The 23,907-nt window shown below is 39.9% G+C and overlaps 1 long non-coding RNA gene across 1 annotated transcript in view; it reads right to left on the bottom strand.

Moving 5' to 3' along the window:
• Positions 1-1,479: 1,479 nt before the first annotated feature.
• The window catches only part of LOC146397059 (uncharacterized), a 510,989-nt gene continuing 488,561 nt past the window's right edge, over positions 1,480-23,907 (bottom strand). Inside the window, exons 5-7 of the long non-coding RNA XR_014826229.1 lie at positions 19,920-21,050; positions 3,566-4,609; positions 1,480-2,063 (exon numbers count right to left, since the gene is read on the bottom strand). This is a non-coding gene — a long non-coding RNA (uncharacterized LOC146397059). The remainder of the gene's footprint in view (positions 2,064-3,565; positions 4,610-19,919; positions 21,051-23,907) is intronic.

Below are 23,907 nucleotides of genomic sequence, written 5' to 3' on the forward strand. Positions count from 1 at the left end.
ACCAGCCACTGTGGGGCAAGACGAGGTGAACTTTCTGTAGTGGATGCTTATTATTTTTGGTTGCCAGGCATTGTAACGTCTTACCTATTTTTAAAAGTTTGTGGTAGCTTGAGGGTCCCTCCTCCATCCATCTCCAGTACAAAATTTGGTCCCTCTTCTAGCTCCATGATGAGTAATGTGTGGTTATATAGAGTTTCTGTTGTGGCTCAGTGGTAATGAACCTGACTAGTAACCATGAGGATGTGGGTTCCATCCCTGGTCTTACTCACTGGGTTAAGGATCTGGCATAACCATGAGCTGTAGTGTAGGTTGCAGATGCAGCTTGGATCCTGAGTTTCTGTGTTTGTGGTATAGGCCAGCAGCTGCAGCTCCAATTTGACCCCTAACCTGGGAACTTCCATATGCCACAGGTGCAGCCCTAAAAAGGAAAGAAAAAAAAAAAAAGAGGTGTGGTCATGTGACCTAAACTACCCAGATCAGATGCTCCCACCAGAACTGTGACTATCACCAGTGTGACACATATACAGAAGAGGTTGGAGATTAATCATGGTAGCTGTGCTAGAGCCTGTTCTGCTATTGCAGGATCTTAATGATTCCCAACCTCCCTTGGTTTCTGCCCATTTTCTGAGCTCAGCTCTCCATGCTGTGAGCTATCTAATAGTTTTCTAGGAAATTCTTTGTGCTGCTTAAATTAGCCTGATTTGGTTTCCAGACTTGGCCCTGGAGTATCCTGAGTGAAGTACTTCTCACTGTCTACCAGCAAGGCCTGGACTCCTGTGCATAGTCATCCCTTCTTAAAGGAGGCTCCCCCAAGAGAGGCCATCAGGGTTTCTATTAAGCTGGAAGAAAAAGACAAAAAGCCTTAGAACTTTATATATTTACAATCTCTTAGCATTTATGGGATTATGTTGGCCATCAGTCTATTTTTATTAATCCACTAATCCAAGATAAATATATAAGTGAGATACCAGCAAGCACTTTTCTTCCTGCCATCAAAAGATGAATTTTAGTAATCTCATATCAAAGCCCAAGTTCTTTCTTTCACAGGACTCAAATAGTCACCAAATGAATCGGGTCAGATTTCTACTCTCGTGGTTATTAAATAAAGAAGGAAAAAAAGCAAGCTTTGCTGTGCTTGCTTTTTTCCCAGCATATCCTAGGTGCCATGCCAGATGCATAAGAGGACAATGTGATGAGGGAATCTGACAATTTTTTTTTTAAACTCATACTATTGCACTCATTCCTCCAACTCTACATAGTGAGGGAGATATTTCTCAGTGGAGGAGAAGAGAGTCCTACACAGATAAAAGGACTTGCTCTGCGTTAGAGTTGGTAACTGTGCAGTTAGAATTAAACATCACTCCAAATCCCAACTTTGGAAAAACTGAAGCCATTGTCACCAGTGATTGCAACCACGGATGGGATCATTCTGGCCAAAAAAAAAAAAAAAAAAAAAAAAAAAGAAAAAAATTACTTATGTCAAATAATGCAAATGCATCATAGAGATTGTTTTAATTAAACCAAATTCTGTTTTAAAATAATTCCGTTAATGGATATACAGAGTGGCTCAAAATAATTCTTTTACTGGATATACAGAGTGGCTCTCACATGGTAGGTAATACAAAAATATATTAATTGGATTAAGTAATTTCTGACTGGTTAAGAGGAAAAATAGTAACAGATGTAGGAATACATAATTTGGGCTTTTGTGTGGTATTTTCGATGCTTTTCTGTTTATTTTGCTGCTTGGCAAAAATAAAAGTCCAAATTCTTTCTGGGCTGTTTCATAACTGATAGATGAACTTGGCCTAATTGTTGATCCATAGAGAATGGTTAGAAATACCATTACCCTCAGGGTTAAAAATTTCCCAACTTCTGTTGTGGAAATACTTAGTCAACTAATGATCTCCTTCATCCTCTGCTGTTAGCTTTGGCAGGGACTGCACTCCTTGCTCTTAAAGGAACATGAAATGAATCCTCAAGGGGGATAAATACCTGTGTGATGCTCCCCAAGAGCTTCAATGGGGGTTGCACAACATGGAGGAGTGAATTTAAATTCCTCGCTGAAAGAAAAATGGAAAAATAACCTGTAAATACCAGAATGCACACCCATTATTTGAATGAATTAAGCAGAAAGAAAACTCACATCCAAAGAACCAAAGGACTGATTAGAAATTTTGTGATCTCCGTCAAGTAATGTCTTAAGTAGCCTGAAGAAATTTTTGAGGCAAGTATCATCCATCCACCATCCTTCAACCATCTATCTACCCATCCATCCATCAACCATCTATCAATCCATCCACCTAAATATATGTAGGATGTCTATTGCAGAGAACACAAAGATGTGAAGACAGACTGTTACCATCAAGGAGCTTAACAGGAGCAACACAGTCTGTTCTTTGGACGTTTGTTTTCTCTAATATTTATTTAGCATTAACTACATAATAGCCACTAAGCTTTAAAAAAAAAAAGACAAAATGCAAAAAAGTAAAAATAAAGTAAAGCAGCTTGCAAATTACTTTCTTTTGGATTTTAGATTCAGCATTACCCTTGCAATAATTTTCTCTTACTTGTGTTTAGATTTTCCTTTATGCTTGTGAGATAAAAGGGAGGAGTCACAATGAGCCGGGAATTATCCATGACCCTTCATTCCCTCAGCAAGAGTAGCTAATATGTGCGTGGCATCCATCAGGTGTGTTGTGTGGAAAAAAGGTAGAATCAACCAGACAGCCCTACGACAGCAATGAGCATTTGATCAGACCCCCTCCCAGCCATGGGTGGTGGCAGGAGAGTGGTCTGTGTGGTCAGGAAAGAGTGTGTGTGTGTGAGCTGAACACTGGGTTAAGGAAGGGGGCAGAAGAGACAAAAATGAAAATGCAACAGTATTAATATTTTGCCTAGAGTTGACCATCTTATTATTAAGAAGCCTCCCTCTCTCACCCAGCAACATAAGCCAATTGTAATGGGAGGGAAAGAGGAACATTTTATCTTTTCCTGTTTTTGTGCAGAGAATGATCTCTCTCTCTCTCACACACACACACACACCTCAGAGTAGACTTTTAAAGTGAGTCCAGGTTGCCAAGATCATAAGCAGAAGGTCAGGAGATGACTGCTGGAGGAAGGGTCCTTTTCCTTATTTCACCATGCTGAGTTGGGGATGGCAAAAAACCTCCTTCTATGGTCTGAGAGCAATGTGTCTCCACTGGAGAGAAGGGAGTCCAGAAGTACTGTAAGGAAGTTCATAACTATCTATTTCCCCATTAAGAAACTGGGTCCCAGGAGTTCCCACTGTAGCTCAGCTGGTGACAAAGTCAACTAATATCCATGAAGATTCGGGTTCAATCCATGGTCTCACTCAGTGGGTTAAGGATCTGGCATTGGTGTGAGCTGTGGTGTAGGTCACAGAGGCACTTGGATGCTGCTGTGGTGTTGGCCAGCAGCTGCAGCTCTGATTCGACCCATGACCCATAGCCTGCGAAATTCCATATGCACAGGTGTGGCCCTAAAAAGCCAAAAAAAAAAAAGGAAAGGAAAAAAAGCAAAAAAATGAAACTGGGTCCCCTACCTTATTTCTCACTGGATATTAAGTATCTTCTTGAGGCAGTTTTGAAACTCTCTCTTCTCTGCACACATGTGCACATACACATTGCTAGACATGGTATTACCCATCATGAAACTTGAAAATTGAACTGAGGTATACTGTGGTAAGTCAGATAAAGCAAAAATCCTGGCAAGACTTGAAAAATATACTAGATTTTTCCCAGAAATAGTTTCATAATAACAGAAGTGAAAAAGAAAAAATAAACTAAAACTTCCAAGCCCATCTCAGTTACCAGGAAAGTCCACTAGAGTTCTCTCAAGAAGCTGTTACCCAAATCCTAAAATCCACTTTGAATTCCAATGTTCTACTTTCCATTCCAAGTTGTTACTCTCTGGTACAGCACGTCCATTATCCATGTTGAGCAATGGCTTATAGATGAACAAGGAATTTAGAATCCAGTATTTGAATTCAGCAGGCTGTTTCCAGTAAGTAATTTGAAATGCCAAGAAACACCAAAAACATAATTAGTAATCCAAATAGCCCTTTGTATCTGCATAAATAAAAATGGAGAAAAAACTCTGGTTATAGAAACCATTTCCTACTATGCTCATATTTTTAATGTTGTGACATGGGCAGTAATGATTGCCTTTTACATTACATTGCCATTGTCATTTGAAGCATCCTGAAAGGAGAGATGATGATTGACTTGAAATGTAGTAGAAAGAGAGGTGTAGTCTTTTTCTGTAAATCTTCAGCTTAAAACTTGGGGAACACACTGGAAACTGTTGAAAGAGTTTCTTCCTGGGGTTTTCATTCAAATATCAGTGCTTTCAGGAGTCTTTCTCCATAGGAGAGGCCTAGAGTATTCATCAGGACTAAGAGTGAGGGGGTGGGGGGGCGTCTTGTGGTATTTCTTGCTTGAATTAACACTGTGATCACAGCCAATTCTGGTCTACACACTTTCTCCAATTTTTCCAAGGTAAAGGTCATTTTATCCTCTCCTGATGACTTGCAAAATTCTTGAAAGCCCCAGGGAGACTGAATTGTGCTTCAGAATCTTCGGAAACCCTGAAAAGGCAATGGATCAAAGGAGTCATGTTCTGCAAACACATTGTGAACCTAACCTGGCTCCATACCTTTCCCACCAATGCCACTTGTCTCTAAAAACCCAAGTTCAAAACCTGGGTCTGCTCTGACTTTTCCTTATTCTCTTTCAAAGGAACCTAGTTATCAAGTCTTTATCATTACATTCAGCAGCTTACAGTGGAAATGAACCAGTGGACCACAGCACACCAGGGAAGCATTATTGATTGTTGAACTAGCACTCATTCCATTTCCATTCTTTTTTTGCTGGAGAAGCCTCTCCTGTTCTAGAGACTGAAAATACCATGACTTGCTAAGGCAAAAGTTAGTAGGAGAGAGAGAAGAAAAAGGAGAAGGAGGGTAGAGGAGGAAGCAGAAGAGGAAGGTGGTGGCAACTATACATCAGAGCCCAACTTGCACAGTCTAAACTATCTGGCCCTTTATGGAAAAAAGTTTGCCAATTCCTGGCCTATTCATTTTATTCGTCCAAAGCATCATTATTCAAATATACATTTGATCAGTGTATGAAATTAATTTTTGGCACACCTCAATGTACATGTTATGGTAATGTCTGTAAGACAGATGGTTGAACTTAAGGTCCTGTGACATAAGGTAGAATGCTGTCCAACCATCTCTGAGTAAGAACAAGGAGTGGGACATAAGGGTAAGTGGGCACAAAATAAGGTCATGCAGTTAATGGGACATGTGAGATTGTTGACCCATTCTTATCTAATCAATATTGGTCAGAGGTAAATAGCCCAAGTAAACCAGGCTCTGAAGGATGGCCAAGAGGATTGTGAGGTAACTGTGACTAGTTTTAGAGGTGTTATGAAGCACTGAGATCTGCTACATATTTTAGAGTTTTAATCCTTTTGCAGTTGATGCCTAAAATACACACAGAAATGTTGATAACTGTTACTCTGGTTTGTCTGCCTCTCTTCTCTGCACTTCCATTTAATTTCTCTTTGAATATGATTCCAAATAATTGCCTAGGTCATCTAAACTTAACCCTTGATTATTTCTTATATAAAATCTCAAACTTGTCAAGATTTCACAGTTTACCATCATCCATATTAATATAACCAAATTGTTCTACCACCCATGTGCCATAGAATGCACTGAACAAGTTTATATCCATTACCTAATTTAATCCTTATACTACATGAAATAGTAGTTACTACTGCTCTTTGACATTGGTCTTAGCACTATATTTTTTTTAGACCTGTCTCCAAAAGTAAAACAACTTGGACTACATCAAACTAAAAACCTTTTTCATAGTGAAGGAAACCATCAATGGAATGAAAAACCAACCTACTGAATGGGAGAATATATTTGCAAACAATATATCTGATAAGAGGTTAATATATAAATATATATGTATAAAGAACTCAATATTAAAAAGCCAAACAATTCAATTAAAAAACAGGCAGAGGACCTGAATAGTTATTTTTCCAAGGGAGACATACAGGTGGCCAACAGACACATGAAAAGATGTTCAACATCACTAATCATGAGGAAAATACAAATCAAAAGCACAAAAATATATAACCTCACCCCTGCCAACATAGTTATTATAAAAAAGACAACAAGGAGTTCCCATTGTGGCGCAGTGGTTAACAAATCCGACTAGGAACCATGAGGTTGTGGGTTCGATCCCTGGCCTCACTCAGTGGGTAAAGGATCCAGTGTTGCTTGAGCTGTGGTTAGGTTGCAGACATGGCTCCGATCCTGCATAGGCCAGTGGCTACAGCTCCGATTCAACCCCTAGCCTGGGAACCTCCATATGCCGCGGAAGTGGCCCTAGAAAAGGTAAAAAGACAAAAAAATAAAATAAAATAAAAAAGACAACAAAAACAAGTGTTGGTGAAGATGTGGAATAAAGGGAACTCTGGTGTAATATTGGTGGGAGTGCAAATTGATACAGACACTATCGAAAACAGCATGGAATTTCCATTTTAAATAAAAATAGAACTATACAATCAAGTAATTACACTTCAGGGCATTTATCCAAAGAATATGAAAACACTAATTCAAAAAGATATGTACACCCCTATGTTCATTGCAGCATTGTTTACAACAGTCAAGACATGGAAGCAACCTAAGTGTCCATGGATAGATGAACGTTTATAACACACAAACACACACACACACACACGCACAATGGAATATTAGCCAGAGAAAGAATAAAAGCTTGCTGCTTGTGACAATATGGATAGATCTAGGGAGTCCCAGCAGAAATGTGGCATAGCAGAAATGAATCCAAAGAGGGAACCATGAGGTTGCAGAACGATCCCTGGCCTTGCTCAGTGAGTTAAGGATCTGGCATTGCCATGAGCTGTGGTGTGGGTCACAGATGTGGCTTGAATCTGATGTTGCTGTGGCTGTGGTATAGGCCAGCAGTTTTAGCTCTGATTGGACCCCTAGCCTGGGAACCTCCGTATGCTGTGGGTGCAGTCCTAAAATGTAAAAATTAAAAAAATACGGATAGACCTAAAGGATATCACATTAATTGAAATAAGTCAAAGACAACTACCATATGATTTCACTTGTATGTGGGATTTAAAAAAAAAAAAACAGAAGGAGACTCATAGTAACAGAACAAACTGGTGGTTGCCAGAGGAGAGGGGAGTGTGGGATTGGGAAAAATAGGTGAAGAAGATTAAGAGGTACAAAAATTCCAGTTATGAAATAAGTCATGATAATGTAATGCATAGCATAGGGAATATAGTAAATATTGTAATAACTTTGTGTGGGGACCGATGGTCACTAGGCTTATCATGGTGACCAATTTGTAGTGTATATAAATGTGAAACCAGTACGTTGTATGCCAGAAACTAATATAATATTGTATGTCAACTATACTGTAATTTTTTTTAAAAAAAGTAGATACTATCACTAGACTAGAATTTCTTAACCTGAGTACTAGTAACACTTCGGGGCTGGATAATTTTTCATTGTGAAGGGCTGTCTTGTGCTTTGTAGAATGGTTAGAAGCATCTCAGAGATGCCAGTAGCATCCCCTACCCTCAGTTTTGACAATCAAAAATGTCTTCAGACACTGTCTTCAGAGAGAATGGGCTTCATTATGACACCCAGTTGAGCACCATTGCATTAGACAGATTTTACAGACATGGGGACTGAGGTTTGAGGAAGTTAATTACTAGCCCAAAGGTCCTTTGCTGATAAAGGACAGAGTCAAGATTTTGGTCTGGGAGTACTTTTCTTTAAGCTCTGATTTAATGTTCTTTACTGCCTATTGAGACATCACTCCTGCTCTTTCCCCAAATACATCCTTTGGTCCAGCAGGCTGAGCTCCTCCCATATGGAGATGTACCTATTTCCTGTCCACCTCACTGCACATTCACTCACTAGGAATGCCTTTCCTCCCTCTACCCATCTTTTACCTCTCTGCAAATTCACATATCATGCCATTCTGGATTAATGCCTGAATCAGTTTAGCCAATTCTGCTAGAGAATGAGTGACAGACTTAGAAATATTTGAGGATTGAAATCCCGGGGGCGGGGGTGAAACAACTAGGTTTCTTACCAGGTTAGACATGTGAGTCCTCAGCGTCACTGCCATTTTATTTTAAAGGAAGAATGACATTCAACTCCCCACTCTACCCCAAAGATGAATAAGTTATACCAGTTACAGAGTCATAAGAATTTAGAGCTACAGGGCTTTAAAAATGATATTGCTATGAAAAATTAATATTGTAAAAATGGCTATACTACCCAAAGCGATCTACAGATTCAATGCAATACCTATCAAATTACCCATGACATTTTTCACAGAACTAGAACAAACAATACAAAAATTTATATGGAACCACAAAAGAACCAGAATTGCCAAAGCAATCCTGAGGAATAAACACCAAGCAGGAGGCCTAACTCTCCCAGAGGTCAGACAATATTACAAAGCCACAGTCATCAACCCAGTGTGGTACTGGTACCAAAACAGACAGACAGACCAATGGAACAGAACAGAGAACTCAGAAATAAACCCAGACACCTATGATCAATTAATCTTTGACAAAGGTTGCAAGAACATAAAATGGGAAAAGGACAATTACTAGAGGGGGTGTGGAGAAAACCCTCCTGCACTGTTGGTGGGAATGTAAGTTGGTACAACCACTATGGAGAACAGTATGGAGGTATCTTAGAAATCTATGCATAGAACTCCCTTATGACCCAGCAGTCCCACTCTTGGGCATATATCCAGACAAAACTTTCATTAAAAAAAAAAAAGACACATGCACCTGCATGTTCATTGCAGCTCTATTCACAATAGCCAAGACATGGAAACAACCCAAATGTCCACTGATAGATGACTGGATCAGGAAGATATATACACAGTGGAATACTACTCAGCCATAAAAAAAGAATGATATAATGCTATTTGCAGCAAGATGGATGGAACTAGAGACTCTCATACTGAGTGAAGTAAGTCAGAAGGAGAAAGACAAATTCCATATGATATCACTGAAAACTGGAATCTAATAAACAGCACAAATGAACCTTTCCACAGAAAAGAGAATCATAGATTTGGAGAAGAGACATGTGGTTGCCTAGGGGAGGGGAGGGAGTTAGATTGGGAGCTTGGGGTTAATGGATGCAAACTATTGCTTTTGGAGTGGCTTAGCAATGTGATCCTGCTGTTAAGCATTGAGAACTGTGTCTAGTCACTTATGACAGAGCATGATAATGAGAGAAAAAAGAATGTAAGCATATATGTGTAACTGGGTCTCTATACTGTACAGTAGGAAAAAATTGTATTGAGAAATAATAATAAAAATAATATGATTTAAAAATTAAAAAAATAAAAACGATATTGAACCACCTCAGTTTATAGATATAAAGCCTAAGGTGGATTAAGGAAACTGAGAAGTTCACGATCATATAGCTAGCTGGTGAGAGCCACACCTTTGGATTCCAAGTCCAGGGCCCTTTCTACTACACCCTTCCCTTTCTAGAAAAGACCAAAGTCAAAACTGTGAAACTGGGTTTCAGAGGTAGTTTAAGTTATGGGTGAATTATACGTAGAAATATATTTAATGGTTCCATTTTGAAATAATATTTTATAGATGAAATTCATTATTTTAAAAATTACCCTTCTAAAATGACAAAATTCATTAATGGCTCTGCAATTTCTTTTAGCAATTTCTGTGTTTTAAGCACTTATATGCTGAGCTCTCTCATTTAATTCTTAGAATGTAAACTAGGTACAATGATTATCGTGTCAGCGTGAAATAGGAATGACTTTAGGACTTCTTAGCATAAGGAATCTGACTGGGGAAATTGGTTTTATCAGGGTGGGAGAGCTGAGAAAGAAAAAAGGGGACAGTGAGGCAATTCAGAAATTAGAAACACAGAAAACTGCTCCTATGCTACATCTGGGGCTAAAGGGTGTCACTGAGTTCATAAGTGGGGCTCTTTAAGAGGAAGGCTGCCCTTGTGAGCTGGAGTCTGCTATTTCCAGAGACCCAACAGCAAGTGGAGGGAGAAAAGTGGGAAGATATCCTGGCATCTCTCAAGGTCCCACAATCCATCCCTCCACCAGTACACCCACTTGACTGGACCTACTTAGGAACAAGAGCAAGGGAGCCTGGGAAATATGATTCCCTGAAATGCAGAGCAGAGAAGATGAAAGACAGAGAATGGGTTCAAGGGGAAGCAGGCACTGACCTACACAATTATCTTTGTTTTACCAACTCCTTTGACTTTGTGACTACCACCTCAGCAGTTCCATAATAAACAGAGGTATCCCCACCTTGTTGTTTTTAGAGTTCCTTTTCTTTATCCTAAAGAAGAAGAGATTTGAGCTAAAGCAATAGAAACAAGCTGGCACTTCTATTTTGATGATTTTACCAGGGTAGAATCCACCAGCCAACAAGTTCAAAAATTCAGGACACAACAGGCTAATTAGGCTCAGGTATTTTCCAAAAGGAAACACTGACCTCTATGTGAGCGATGAGGTCACTCACAAATAGTCATGTTATGGACTGAGTTGTGTCTCCCAGAATTTCTATGTTGAAACCCTAAGCCCCTAGGTGCAGTCCTAAGGGTGGGGCCCTAATCCAATATGTATCATGTTTTTATAAGAAGAGGAGAAGATAGCTGGAATGCAGACGTATGTGGAAAAGGCCATGTGAGGACACAATAAGAAGGTGGCCACCTGCAAACCAAGGAAAGATGCCTCTGGAGATGCAAACCTGCCCACAGCTTGGTCTTGGACTTTTTCAGGCTCCAGAATTTTGAGAAAAGAAGTTTATGTTGTTTAAGCTACTTGGACCATGGTATTTTGTTATGGCAGCCCTAGTACACTAACCCAAGGAGGTTACTAGCACAATAGGTCAAATAAGAATCAGGGCTTACTGCTGCTTTCAAAGACAGTGGCAAATGGTCACCTGCTATGAACTACCTAGTGCTTGAAATTATTTACTAAGCACCTGGGTCCTTTCTTGTCAGAGGTGAGGCTTCAACACATACCCATGGGAGAAATAAAAGAGAAATCATTCAAATTTATGTGCAGACATAAATGATTTTCTTGAGGAAGTTCCCATTGTGGCTTAGCAGTAAGGAGCCCAACTAGAATCCGTGAGGATGTGGGTTCGGTCACTGGCCTTGCTCAGTAGGTTAAGGATCTGGTGTTGCCCTGAACTGTGGTGTAGGTCACAGACACAGCTTGGATCCCACATTGCTGTGGCTGTGGTGAAGGCCCTAGCCTAGTTTGACCCCTAGCCTAGAAACTTCCATATGCCACAGGTATGGCCCTAAAAAAACAAAAATAATGAATAAATAATTTTCTTGAGAGCAAATTGTTAGTAGTTGGGAGAGAGACAAAATGAGGAAACTAGGTATTCATAAAAGAAGGGATTCCAAGGAGGTGGATGGTGGGGGAAGGGAATTGAGGGCACTGAAGGTAACATTTTCTAAGTTTTCAGACTGGGTTGGCTGAAGTCTTGGGTAAGGATTTTTTTTTCCATCTTTATATCTGTAATTTTCAGAAAATATCTAATACCACATACGGAAGCATATCAGCAAGCTATTTTATTTTTGATATGTTTCTTTCTCTAGATCATTGTGCTTAGAAAAGTATCAAAATAGTCTAATTTGGATGCATTTCCTTAGTCTTAAAATCCTTGACTCATTGGGACACAAGAATTCTATGTCAGTGTAATTATGATGATATTGTTTTATTGGAGAAGTTAAAATGAAGTTCAAATAAATCCAAAGTGCTCGGGTATGCCATTCCAGTTTGGGATCCTGAGAGCTGCTGTGTGATTGCTTTTGGGCAAAACAATTTTGAGAAGTAAATTGATATTCTGCAGTTGGCATTGCCCTTGGGTCCTCCTGGGGTCTGAGGACCAATTTGAGATCTGCTTGGGATTAGGTGTTTCACATTTTCTCCCAGAGTCATGCCCAAGTCCCGTAAATCATGATTGAACTCCACGAATATGCTTTCCAAGGAGAAGCGGGGAGAGAGGGGGAGAAAAGACTGGGGTCAAGGGCTCTCTGGGAAAGAGAAGTAGGGTTTGCAGGTGAAGAATATGTCAAGAGGAAGTAAAGGAGAATAGCAGCTAGGCTTGCAGGTCTAGTGATGAAAAGATCTACATACACAATTACTAGGGAAGAGTTTCTGAGTCAGTCTGTTAACATGTTTGGAAGCCTTGCTACTCAAAGTGGAGTCTCAGACCAGCAGCATCAGCAAACCCAAAAATTTGTCAGAAAGACCTCTAGACCCACTGAACCAGACTCTGCATTTTGATAAGACCCCCAGATAATTTCCATGCCATGAAATTTTGTGATGTACATCATCACAAAAGCATTGCTCAGCCAGATGGGTGTTTAAAAGGGACTGAAATATTCTGCCAGAGCTTGAGCATACAGTTGAGTCATTTCCCTTATGAATAACAAAGCCGAGGAGAAAGGATATAGAGAACAGAAACATGTTTCAGGTTGTCACAGACCCAACCCTCATTGGGTCAGCATTCACTGGCAACAGCAAAAGGGACCCACTAAAGTTACAAGTAGTGCATCTAGACTGTAGGAGGCAAGGGTTCCCTGGGCTGCTACTGCTACCCTTGTCACTCTGGGCAACTATGTCACTCTGGACAACTACCCGGGGCAGTTCTTTCTTCTCCCTGCCAGCTCTTCCTTAGGCTTCTCTTGCCTGCAAGAGTTTGGTGCCAACCTGTTGCTGTCCCCAGTCTGTGTTAAAACTCAACACCAAACAAGTTGTCACAGCTGTTAGGGGTCCATTCCCCATGCTGGGGAACTTGAAGCCACAAGCGAACACTGCCAAGGAACTTCACAGATTACAGACTTGATGTGATCACCACTTAGGAATACAGTAGCATTTTTCTATGAGATAAATTGTGTGCTCCCCCTCCCCCACAATTCATATTGAAGCTCTAACCCCCCCCCATATAACTGTATTGAAGATATGACCTTGAAGGAGACAATTAAGATTAAATGAAGTAATAAGTGTGGGGTCCTAATCTTCTAGGATTTGTGGCCTTAGACGAAAAGAGAGAGATGGATCAGTGTATCTCTCTACACAGGTGCACTGAGGAAAGGCATGTGAGGACTCGGTGAGAAGGCAGCTGTCTTTAAGCCGGGACTAGAGTCCTCACCAGAACTTGACCATGGTGAACCTTGATCTTTTACTTCTAGCCTCCGAAACTGAGAAAATAAATTTTTGTTAAGTCACACAGTCTGTGATATTTTGTTATGGCAACCTGCATTTGTCCCAGGAGAATGGACTGTTGGAAACTAGATTCCTAATAACAGGTATGTTTTTTCATTCAAAGCTTGTCTGCTGACATTGGCCGTCTCGATTTGCTGTCAGTGATTAGTTAAATCTTCTGAGGGTGTATCCATCTCAGTCAATATGAACATGTATGACGCATGCTCTTTATTACATACAGTAATATATATACTGGGGGTGGGAGGATGTATCAACACCCTGACCTATTTAGGGTGGCCAACCATGTAATTTGACCAGGACTTAGGGGTTTCCTGAGACATGGGACTTTCAGAGCTAAAACCAGAAAAGTCCTAGACAACTGGGATAGGTGGAGCACCCTAAATGGGCCAAGTTTCACCTATTGGAAAACCAATGTTGACATGTAATGAGGCAATAGATCAATTGTTGAAAGGTAAATAGAGCCCTGGTGTAATTTCACCACTGTGTGCCTTGGAAAAGTGACTCTATTTCTCAAGGCCTAAACTTGTCACCCATGAAGTGAGGGACGTTATTATCCCTAAGGGATGTTCCAGCTAGAATATGCAATAATTTCTGATTTGTGGATTGTTCTGTCTTTGAGAGTTGAGGTCAAATTCTATCAATCCAACAACAACAACAACAACAACAAATCAAAGAGGAGGAACAAGGCTGCGAGGTGGTACAATAAGATGCTGCCTTCATGGAGTTTAAGATCTACTGAGGCTGAGAGATGATAAATAACCAATGCAATGAGAGCTGAGAAGGAAATAAGATATTGATGTGATAGCTGATGATTAGGCATCTTCTTAGAAGAAGTATTGCTGTTTTAACTGAAAATGGAAGAGCCAGACACATAAGGGCCTGCGATGGGAAAGAGATTTTGAAATTAAAGGAACTGAAAGGGACTGCAGTACGAATGAGTGAGTAAGTCAGGAAGTGGGAAGAAATGAGATTGGAGAGCTAGGCAGGGGCTAGATCATTCCAGGCTTATTGGCTATGATAGGGAGTTCAGAATTTATTCTAAGTGCCAAGAAAGGCTGGCACAGGGTCTGAAATTGTATCAGAGTTACTGACTAGCCTTACTCACAAATTATGGATTACACACACAATTACATGCAATAACAATATAATAAAACAGAAAGCACATAATATTTCTGTTCCACAGGTCCAGCTTTAAATAGTGGGAACAGCCTTGAAAGGTCTGATATAAGTTTAGGACCTATAGCTTTACCTCAACACTTTGAATTTTAGTACTCACTTCAGCATGACTTTCATGGCAAATGACAGAATGAATCTGAGGCTCAAATTACCCAAACCTGCTCCACTGGGAGCAGAATGTTTCTGGGAACATATCCTTATAATTAAGATCTAATTATTATTGATGCTCAGACAAATAGTCTTACTGGCTGCATCTCCGAGGAAGTAAAGCACAGTTTACTTGTTCCCCTTTTCCTAATGCTGAAGAGTGTCCGGATAAGCACTCAAGGAGATATTACCCCTGATTTTGGATCTTTTGGATCTTTGGAGTTTGAATTGATGCAGGAAGGATTCGAAATTAGATCTGCATTGATTCAAAGTTTAACACCCACCTATGACAAAGGCATTTGAGACAATTTCAAAAATGAAATTCTACATAAAATGAAGCAAGAAAGGGAGGGGGAAAAGGGTACAAATCTCTTTATCTCCCAGGAGGAAATTACTTTACAATAGATAAACTCAATAACTGAATTCTGCCCTTGAATTTTCTGAAAACTGGGGAAAAAAGGGAAATGGTGGTTTGCATGACAGCTATTATCTGATAACAAGAAAACATCAGTATCACTCTACAAACTTTTTCTTTGAACTCCACTGGAGGAGAAATTTATCTTGTAGATATTTGTACAAGGGACATTGGCTATCTAATGGATAATGCATTTGATAAAAATTTTGAGGGAAAGACACAAAGGCAGTTTTTAAAATGTTTCTTGGGCCAGCTGTCTGAAAAGTTGAGTTGTATAAATCCACAAAGGCATTTTTGTAGGAAGCTGAGGTATTGTGGTTCATGTACTTTGCTTTATGATAGGGAATTTACTTAAAGGACCTAGAAGAAAGAAGGCATTACTTATGACCATTATACCCTTTCTAGCAAATTACAGCTACTTCTAGCAAGCTTTTGGTAGACACTGATTTGAGTCAATCTGGGAAAGTACAAATCTCAGAGGATGCAGACAGTCAAGATATTAGCCAAAAGGTACTCTGAATGGTCAGTCATAAAAGAGGCTGAGTTGGCCCACTGGGGTGGGAGGTTAGGATGTGGAATTGTCTTGTACGGAGCCCCTCTCATATCAGCAGAGACTTGATGGACAAAGATTGTATCTTTTTCTTGGAAAAGAGCTTTGATTATTCTCAAGAACTTGAACATATTCTTGGAGGTGAGTCTAGATGTTGATGCTTTGGCCCATGAAGAAATGCATAGTGTCAGCAGATGTAAGTGAGAATGTGCCGTTCTATTGGGGGATAGCATATCCTGGGGATGTTTGCCTGATTTTACAACTTTTGCCACAGTTATTTAAGTCAAACCTACATAGAGTATCTCTAATATGTCTATCTTTGTGGCTTCTCTGACTCAAGGGCTAGGTTAATATCTACTTCTTCTTTCATTAGAATTATTTACTACTAAAATTAAAATTCTCTAAGAATTATTTTTCAGACAATAATTTGATATATATGTATGTGTATAACCATTTTATACTTTTACTTCATTACTCCTGCACTAATTCTTGACAAATAGATTAGCTATTTGATTAATGGATTGTAATGCAAGTGGAGAACTGAATCCTGTAATCTCTTTTGGTGCCATGCTTCACGAAGGTCTGTGAGAATTTTTCCTTTGATGTCATTAAAAATAATAAATGTGTGTGTGTGTGTGTGTGTGAATTTTTATTCTGCTATGTAATGTATCTAATCCTTCTGGCAGGGTTTTTCTAGGTAAATTAACATAACATTAATGAATTTATCCAGAGCATTGATTATAATGTTGACCATGAAGTCAACTACACCAAGCTATTTGGCCCTCATGAGAGGACTCATTCCTGGATAAACTCAACTTGCTTCCATGTGGAATCCATTGGGCCCATTATTAATCTTTACAGGTACTTCAAACATGAATAGGCCATGGTCCCTGCTCTCTAAGTGCCCAGAGTAGGCTTAGCCTAATCTCTGTACACATAAGTACTTAATGCCTAAATTATTTATTGAACAATAAATAAAAAGGCTCACATATAGCCATAAAATAGGGCTGAATATGAAAGCCAGAAGATGAATACCTAAATTTATCAGAGTCAAATAGAAAGAAAAAATGAAAATCATATTCAGCTCTGGGTAAATCGGTAAAGGCCCTATAGAAGGAATGATGTTTAGATAAGAATTGAAGGATGAATGGAGTTATAGCCTATGGGGATGTGGAAGAAAACTAAATGTAACGATTACTGTCCTCTGGGGAGAAGCAATCCAGTCTTACATTTGCAACAGATTCTGTCACACTGGTTTAAGTGGTAAGCAAATGAGCCAGGTGTGGCCACTTATTATTCTACCTTATTTAGTCACTTATTCAGCCATCTTATTGAGACACTAGGGAAACTTTCTTCAAGCTAGGCCAATCAGATTGTCTCTTCTAAGAATCAGAAGCTTGAATACATAAGATAGAGAGGATTTTAGGGGGCTAATTGGAGTGGATCATCTAAAATACACACTTTTAGAAGGTTCATGGGCTCCTTTTGCTTGGATCTTCGATCTTTGGTACCAGCCTTCCTGATTCTTGATTGTCTGTCAAGTACTTTCTTGAGCCTATGAACTACCTTTCTAGGCAATACCCTATACACCCCCTTTATTTTTCTCATGTCAGTCCAAGTCACTTTATATTGCTTGCAGCTAAATAATTCTTGACATAAAGAATTAAGATTTGATACAACTAATAGGGAGAGATATGGAGGGAAGAAAACAGGAAGTGATATCATGAAGATGAAGTACTTCAGCGGGTGAAGTATAGGGACATAATGGGATATAATAGTGGGGAGAGAGGAAACGATGTGACCTTGTTATTGGAGGTCTTGAAATTCAGGATGAGATGGAGTTGATCTGCATTATTCACAGACTGCATATTTGAAAGTTCATCTACTCGCCCTGAACGTAAGACACGACACCATAAAACTAGAAGAGAGCATAGGGGAAATCATTCTCTGACATAAATGACATAAATATAAGTTTTTGCATAGCAAAGGAAACCATAAACACAGACACAGACAACCTACAGAGTGGGAGAAAATATTTGCAAAGATGTGACTGATAAAGGCTTAATATCCAAAATAGTTAAAAAAAAACTCATACAACTCAACAACAACAACAACAACAACAACAACAACAACCCAACTGAAAGGTAGGCAAGAGACTTAAATAAACATTTCTCCAAAGAAGACATACAGATGGCCAAAAAGCACATGAAAAGATACTCAGTATCACTAATTATTAGAGAAATGCAAATCCAAACTACAATGAAGTATCACTTCACATCAGTTAGACTGGCCTCCTTAGAAAGTCTACAAATAACAAATGCTGGAGACCATGTGGAGAAAGGGAACCCTCCTACACTTTTGATGAGAGTGTACATTAGTGCAACCACTATAGAAAACAGTATGGATGACTGTTTTCCAGATGACTAAAAATAGCATTTCCACATGATCCAGAAATACCACTCCTGGATATACATCTGGACAAAACAATGATTTAAAGGGATATATGCACCTTAACATTCACTGCAGCACTATTCACAATATTCTGGACTTGGAAACCGTTTAAATGTCCATCAATAGATGAATGGATTAGGAAGCTGTGGTACACATATACCATGAAATACTACTCGGCAATCCAAAAGAACAAAATAATTTGCCATGTGCAGCAACATGGATGCAATTAGAGATTCTCATACTAAGAGAAGTCAGAAAGAGAAAGATAAATACCATATGATATCACTTATATGTGAAATCTAAAATATGGTACAAATGAACATATCTACAAAAACAGACCCATGGACAAGAACAGATTTAGTGCTCAGGTGCTGTCTAGTTTTACTAATTGCAAGGAAGCTGGGATGTACCTCTGTGGCCAAGATTTCTCCCAGGCTCCCAGAAGCCTGACCTGAGAAAGAAGAGTCTTTCCATTTCCCAGTCCCATGCATCGCCTAATTCCCTGGCCCCAAATTACTATTTTTTAGTACAGTTGATCTCTGTTTCCTTCAGGGGAAAATTATTTCCCCACCTGTTTGGATAGTCTTACCCTCATGGGCTCATCAATTAGAAAATCACCGACCACCAAATTTGGCTGATTCCTGAATGTCTAGATAATTTGGTATAATCCAGTCACTCAGTTAAAGTTCTATGGATCGCTATGGTAGCCCCGTGATCTGCAGGTTCAGCTGAAAGATCTGGTGGGCATACATACCACTATGCCCTGAGACCCTGGACAGTAAGATAGTGGCCCATATTCCTTCTTGCCTTGCCAGGGGCCATCTATTCTGCAGCTCTGTCCTGTGCTCCTAGAGGTGAGTTCACACAAGGAGAAATGCCAGCATCAGTTGATGGGTTTGGGGGAGCAGTATAAATCCTTGCAACATCTCCTTACTCACCAGGCTGAAGTGAAAAGGGAAAGCACCTCAGCAGGGCGAATGACTAACGAAGAATGCCAGGCCAGGTCCTCAAGGTCACATTTAAACTTCTTAGCATCATAATATCAAAGAGAGAAACAGAGAGAGAGGGAACAGAGAAGAAAAAGGCAGTTGCAGAAGAGTCTCTCAGTATGATCATTTTGCTCTCATTACTTGCTTTCCTTCCTCTGAAATGCCCTCAGTGTCTTTCCAAAGTCTGGATAGGAGAAAAAAATAATTCCCTCTCCTTTTCTGATATATTATATAGCTGCTTTTAGGGTTATCCTAAGACTCACTGAGGTGAATTTCTCTAGGAAGCATAAAAAGAACCTTTCAGAAAAGGCACTTACAGATGTTACAATGAAATCAGACACCTTTGCAGCTGATTTATCAAAACCCTTGAAGGACCAGTTCAAGGCAGGTGGTAAAGGCAATAATGCTGAACAAAGGGAGTACATCCAGAGGCAGAACTGTATTGCATGATCTTAAAAAAAAAAAGTGAGCGAGAAATAGGAAGCGCATTTTTTTTTTCATGTCTCTTCTCTCCACTGGTTCTGAGCATGAACCAATAGTTTTTTTAAAGAGCCCATTCAAAGCCAGGTGGAGATAAATAAAGATACTTGTTTCTTTCAGCTTCTCATAAGGTTAAAATCCTCTTCCGAATTTGGAGGTAATTATAGAGAGTTGCTTTTCTGTTCCTTTAAGAAGGCATAGTCGAAAATAACCTCCTATAAAATCATAGGGTTTTGACAGTTAACCAAAGGATTATCATCTTGGAAAAAATGCACGCATCAATGAAAACATGAACGACACGCATTATACTTTATATTAAAATCTCTCCTGATGAAAGGGAAGAAAGGAAGGCTTGTAGCCCAAGAACACAAAAGTACCTGGACGCCTTCCACTAGGACATGGAGTCCTAGGGAAGGACTGAGCTGAGGCAGCCTGTTCAATCAGTGCAGTGAGTCAGCACCTGGGAGAGAGAAGCAAGTGAGAGCAGAGGGCACTGAAAGGCTGCCAGCCTTGGGTGGAGATGGACAGCTTTTAGGGGGACAGAGCTCTGTGACAACAGAAACCCATGGTCCAGGCACCACCCAATTCCATGGGAGACATACCAAGGAAAAGATAGTCTTTGAACCCTCGCATGTTCAAGGTGGGAAGGACACCCAGGGCTCATCGGGTCAACCTCCAAGATAACCTCAGGTCCAGGAAACTGAGGCTCTGAGACAGGGATACTAAAAGCTAAAATGAAGGGATCATTATGTTCCAGATACTATTCTTACCACTCTGTATATAATAACATAATTTAATAACACAACTCATTTAATCTTCACAACATCCTAGAAGTTGGCATTATCATTTCATTGTGCCCATTTTACAGATGAGGAATTTGAGACAGAATGAAATTAAGTAATGTCTTGGTCTGTTTGGGCTTCTATAATGGAATAACATACACTGGATGGCTTGAAAACAATGGAAATTCATTTTTCACAGTGATGGACATTGGGATACCCAAGATAAAGGTATGGGCAGATTTGACATCTGGTGAGAGCTTGCTTCCTGATCCATAGAAGGCCCTCTCACTGCTGTATACTCACACACAGGAAGAGGTGATGGAGCACTCTGGGGTCTCTTTTATAAGCAAACTAAGCCATCCACTCTCATGACCTAATTGACTCCCAAAGGCCCCCTGCCCTAATACTATCACACTGGCTTAGGACTTCAACATGATAATCTTTGGGGATGCAAACACTCAGTTCAAATCAGGTAACTTACCTAAGGTCTCATAAACAGTACTTGGTAGAGTCTTTGTCATCACCTAAATTCTTTAAGCTGTTTGTCTGCCCATCAGAGATGACAATGCCTTCATTACTGGGCTATTGTGAAATTTGAAATATACCTCTAATAGCTCTTGGCACCTTGTAGACACTCTGTATTGAGTGAGGTTGGAGTTGTCCACAGAAGCAGAGAAGAGGAGGCTCATGTTCTAGTTGGTTTGTTGTTGTTGTTTTTTGATTAATCTGGAATAAAAATTGATACAGGGGAGTGAGAGAAAAGCAGGAGAACTGAACATCAAATCTGCAGGGAAAAGACAGAGAGCATGTATTAGGGTTCTCCAGAGAAACAAAATCAATATCAGGGGATATCTATCTATCCATCTATCCATCCATCCATCCATCCATCCATCCATCCATCCATCCATCCATCCATCCATCTATTGAGAAAGAGAAAGATTTATTATAAGAAATTGGCTCACACAATTATGGAGGTTGACAAGTCCTAAGATCTGCAATTGGAAAGCTAGAGATCCAGGAGAGCCAATGGTATAGTTCCAGTCCAAGGCCAGTGGGCTCGATACTCAGAAAAGCTCATGTTTCAGTTTGAATCCAAAGGAAGAAAAAAACCTGATGTCCCAGCTTGAACTTAGTCATGTAGGAGGATCTGCCCTTTTGTTCTATGTAGGCATTCAACTGATTGGTTGTGGCTCACTCACATTAGGGAGGGCAATCTGTTTTACTCATTCTACTCAAATGCTAATCTCATATAGAAACACCTCATAGACACAACCAAAATAACATTTCCCCAGATGTCTGGGTCATCTGTGGCTCAGTCAGGTTAACATGTAAAATGTACAGAATTCTCATCCAAATATTTCTTCATGCAGTAAAAGTCCACTGAGCACCTACTATGTGCCAGGCACTGTTTTAATTATGGAGGATATGTCAGTGCATAAAACTATTAGAATGCTCATGCTGCTGGTATTTACATTCTAGTGGGAAAAGAAAGAAAATATATTTAAGTTATATAATGTGTTAGAAGGCAATAGAAGCAATAGCAAAAATGGAGCAAGGTGGGGCTTGGAAATGCTGGTGACAGAAGTTCAAAGCCTTACCATTTTAACTAGGATTGTTAGGGTTAGCCCCATGGAGAAGGTAAAATTTGATCGAGGACTGAAGTGAGGCAGTGAGCTATATGGATATCTGGGGAAGAGCATTTCATGCAGAAGGAATAGCAATATCCCAGAAGCAGTTTTACAGGAATAGTTAAATATGTTAGATGGTTATTTAAGGAGGTGAGTGTGCCTGGAACAGAGGGAATGAGAGGGAAAGTAACAGGAGAGCGATTGGAGTCCATCTTGTCTATTTGGTCCACAGATTCAGGATATTCATAAGTTGTGCCAGTCTGGGAAGCTTATACCTTGCTTGACTTGGCCAAACCTGGAGTTAAGAGGTGTACTGATGACAATTTTCACAGGGGCCTTTCCACTGTCAATGAATTGGGATCAACAACCCAGAAATCATTTTATCTGTTAATCTTATTAAGTCCCTCCATGCACATGATTCTGTGATGGAGATGGTAAGTGTAAGACAGTGTTTCAGACTCAATTAACTTGGATATAAAGTGCTTAAGAACTTTGTCAGTTAAATATTAATCAATACCTGAATTAATTGCCAATTATAATGAATACATATAATTACAAAGAAAGAGATATTGTTAACAAGTACCAAGCAACTTGGACGCAATTGAGACGCCTCTGGGTGCAAGTGGTCTGGGAGAAGCATTCTAAAAGAGAAAAGCCTTGAAAGATATATAGCAATTAAATAGGCAGAGAAGAGGAAGACTAGCATTCTGGAATTAGACACATATGGCTAGTAATGTGTTTATAAGGTAAGGAGAAAACATGGCTAAAAACCCAGATCATTAAAGACGTGAATAGGAGGAGTTTATACTACAATGTGTAATAAATGAAGAGTAGGAGTTCCCGTCGTGGCACAGTGGAAACAAATCTGACTAGGAACCATGAGGTTGTGGGTTCGATCCCTGGCCTCGCTCAGTGGGTTGAGGATCTGGAGTTGCTGTGAGATGTGGTGTAGGTTGCAGATGGGGCTTGGATTTGGCATTGCTGTGGCTCTGGTGTAGGCTGGCAGCAACAGCCTGGGAACCTCCATATGCAGTGAGTGAGGCCCTAAAAAGGCCAGAAAAAAAAAAAAAGTCATTCAAGATTTTAGAGCAGGGGACTGCAAAATTGGACCTGCTCTTTATGAAGGCTACTCTGACAGCAGCGTATTGATTGAGTTGTTAAATGAAGATAGGGTAGATGAAGGTTTGGGAAGGCAGAGAATAAAATAAAAAATGATAGGAAACTCTAAAGTACCCTTGCCTGGGTTGCATCAAGAGTTGAAGAATCTGAAGTACATGGCAATTCTATAATCATTTTCTCTGGGTTTCTGAGAAAAGGCAAGTTTCTGGATAAGAAAAAATGAATCAGTAGACTTTCAATGCCCTCTTAGACCTTGACTTGTTGACTTGTCTATAAGTACTGCTCCAGGCCATTTTTTTTTTTTTTGGTCTTTTTTTTTTTTTGCTATTTCTTTGGGCCGCTCCCTCGGCATATGGAGGTTCCCAGGCTAGGGGTCCAATTGGAGCTGTAGCCACCGGCCTACGCCAGAGCCACAGCAACGCGGAATCCGAGCCGCGTCTGCAACCTACACCACAGCTCACGGCAACATCGGATCGTTAACCCACTGAGCAAGGGCAGGGACCGAACCCGCAACCTCATGGTTCCTAGTCGGATTCGTCAACCACTGCGCCACGACAGGAACTCCCCCATTTTGTTTTTATTAAAATTTAATTGGGGTTGTCCAAAAGAGATAATAAGGCATTGAATTGAAATGAAAACAAGAGAGGGGGGAAAAAAGGGAGGGGTCTAAGAACCGTATTTCTAAGTGGATCCATGGCCTCAGATAAAATTGCCAAGTTTGCAAAATACAAACTCAAGCAAATTTGTGAAGTAAATACATTGATTTCTGTTCCTTTACCTTCTCTTAAGTTCTTCCAATTACTTTGTTCCTCTAGAGTGCCAATATGGATCTTCTT

The sequence above is a fragment of the Sus scrofa genome, chromosome 14 (genome assembly GCF_054392235.1).
Source record: "Sus scrofa isolate SSC_HxYL_T2T_F1_AM1 chromosome 14, Sscrofa_HxYL_maternal_Yorkshire_Landrace_v2.0, whole genome shotgun sequence".
NCBI classification, from domain to species: domain Eukaryota; kingdom Metazoa; phylum Chordata; class Mammalia; order Artiodactyla; family Suidae; genus Sus; species Sus scrofa.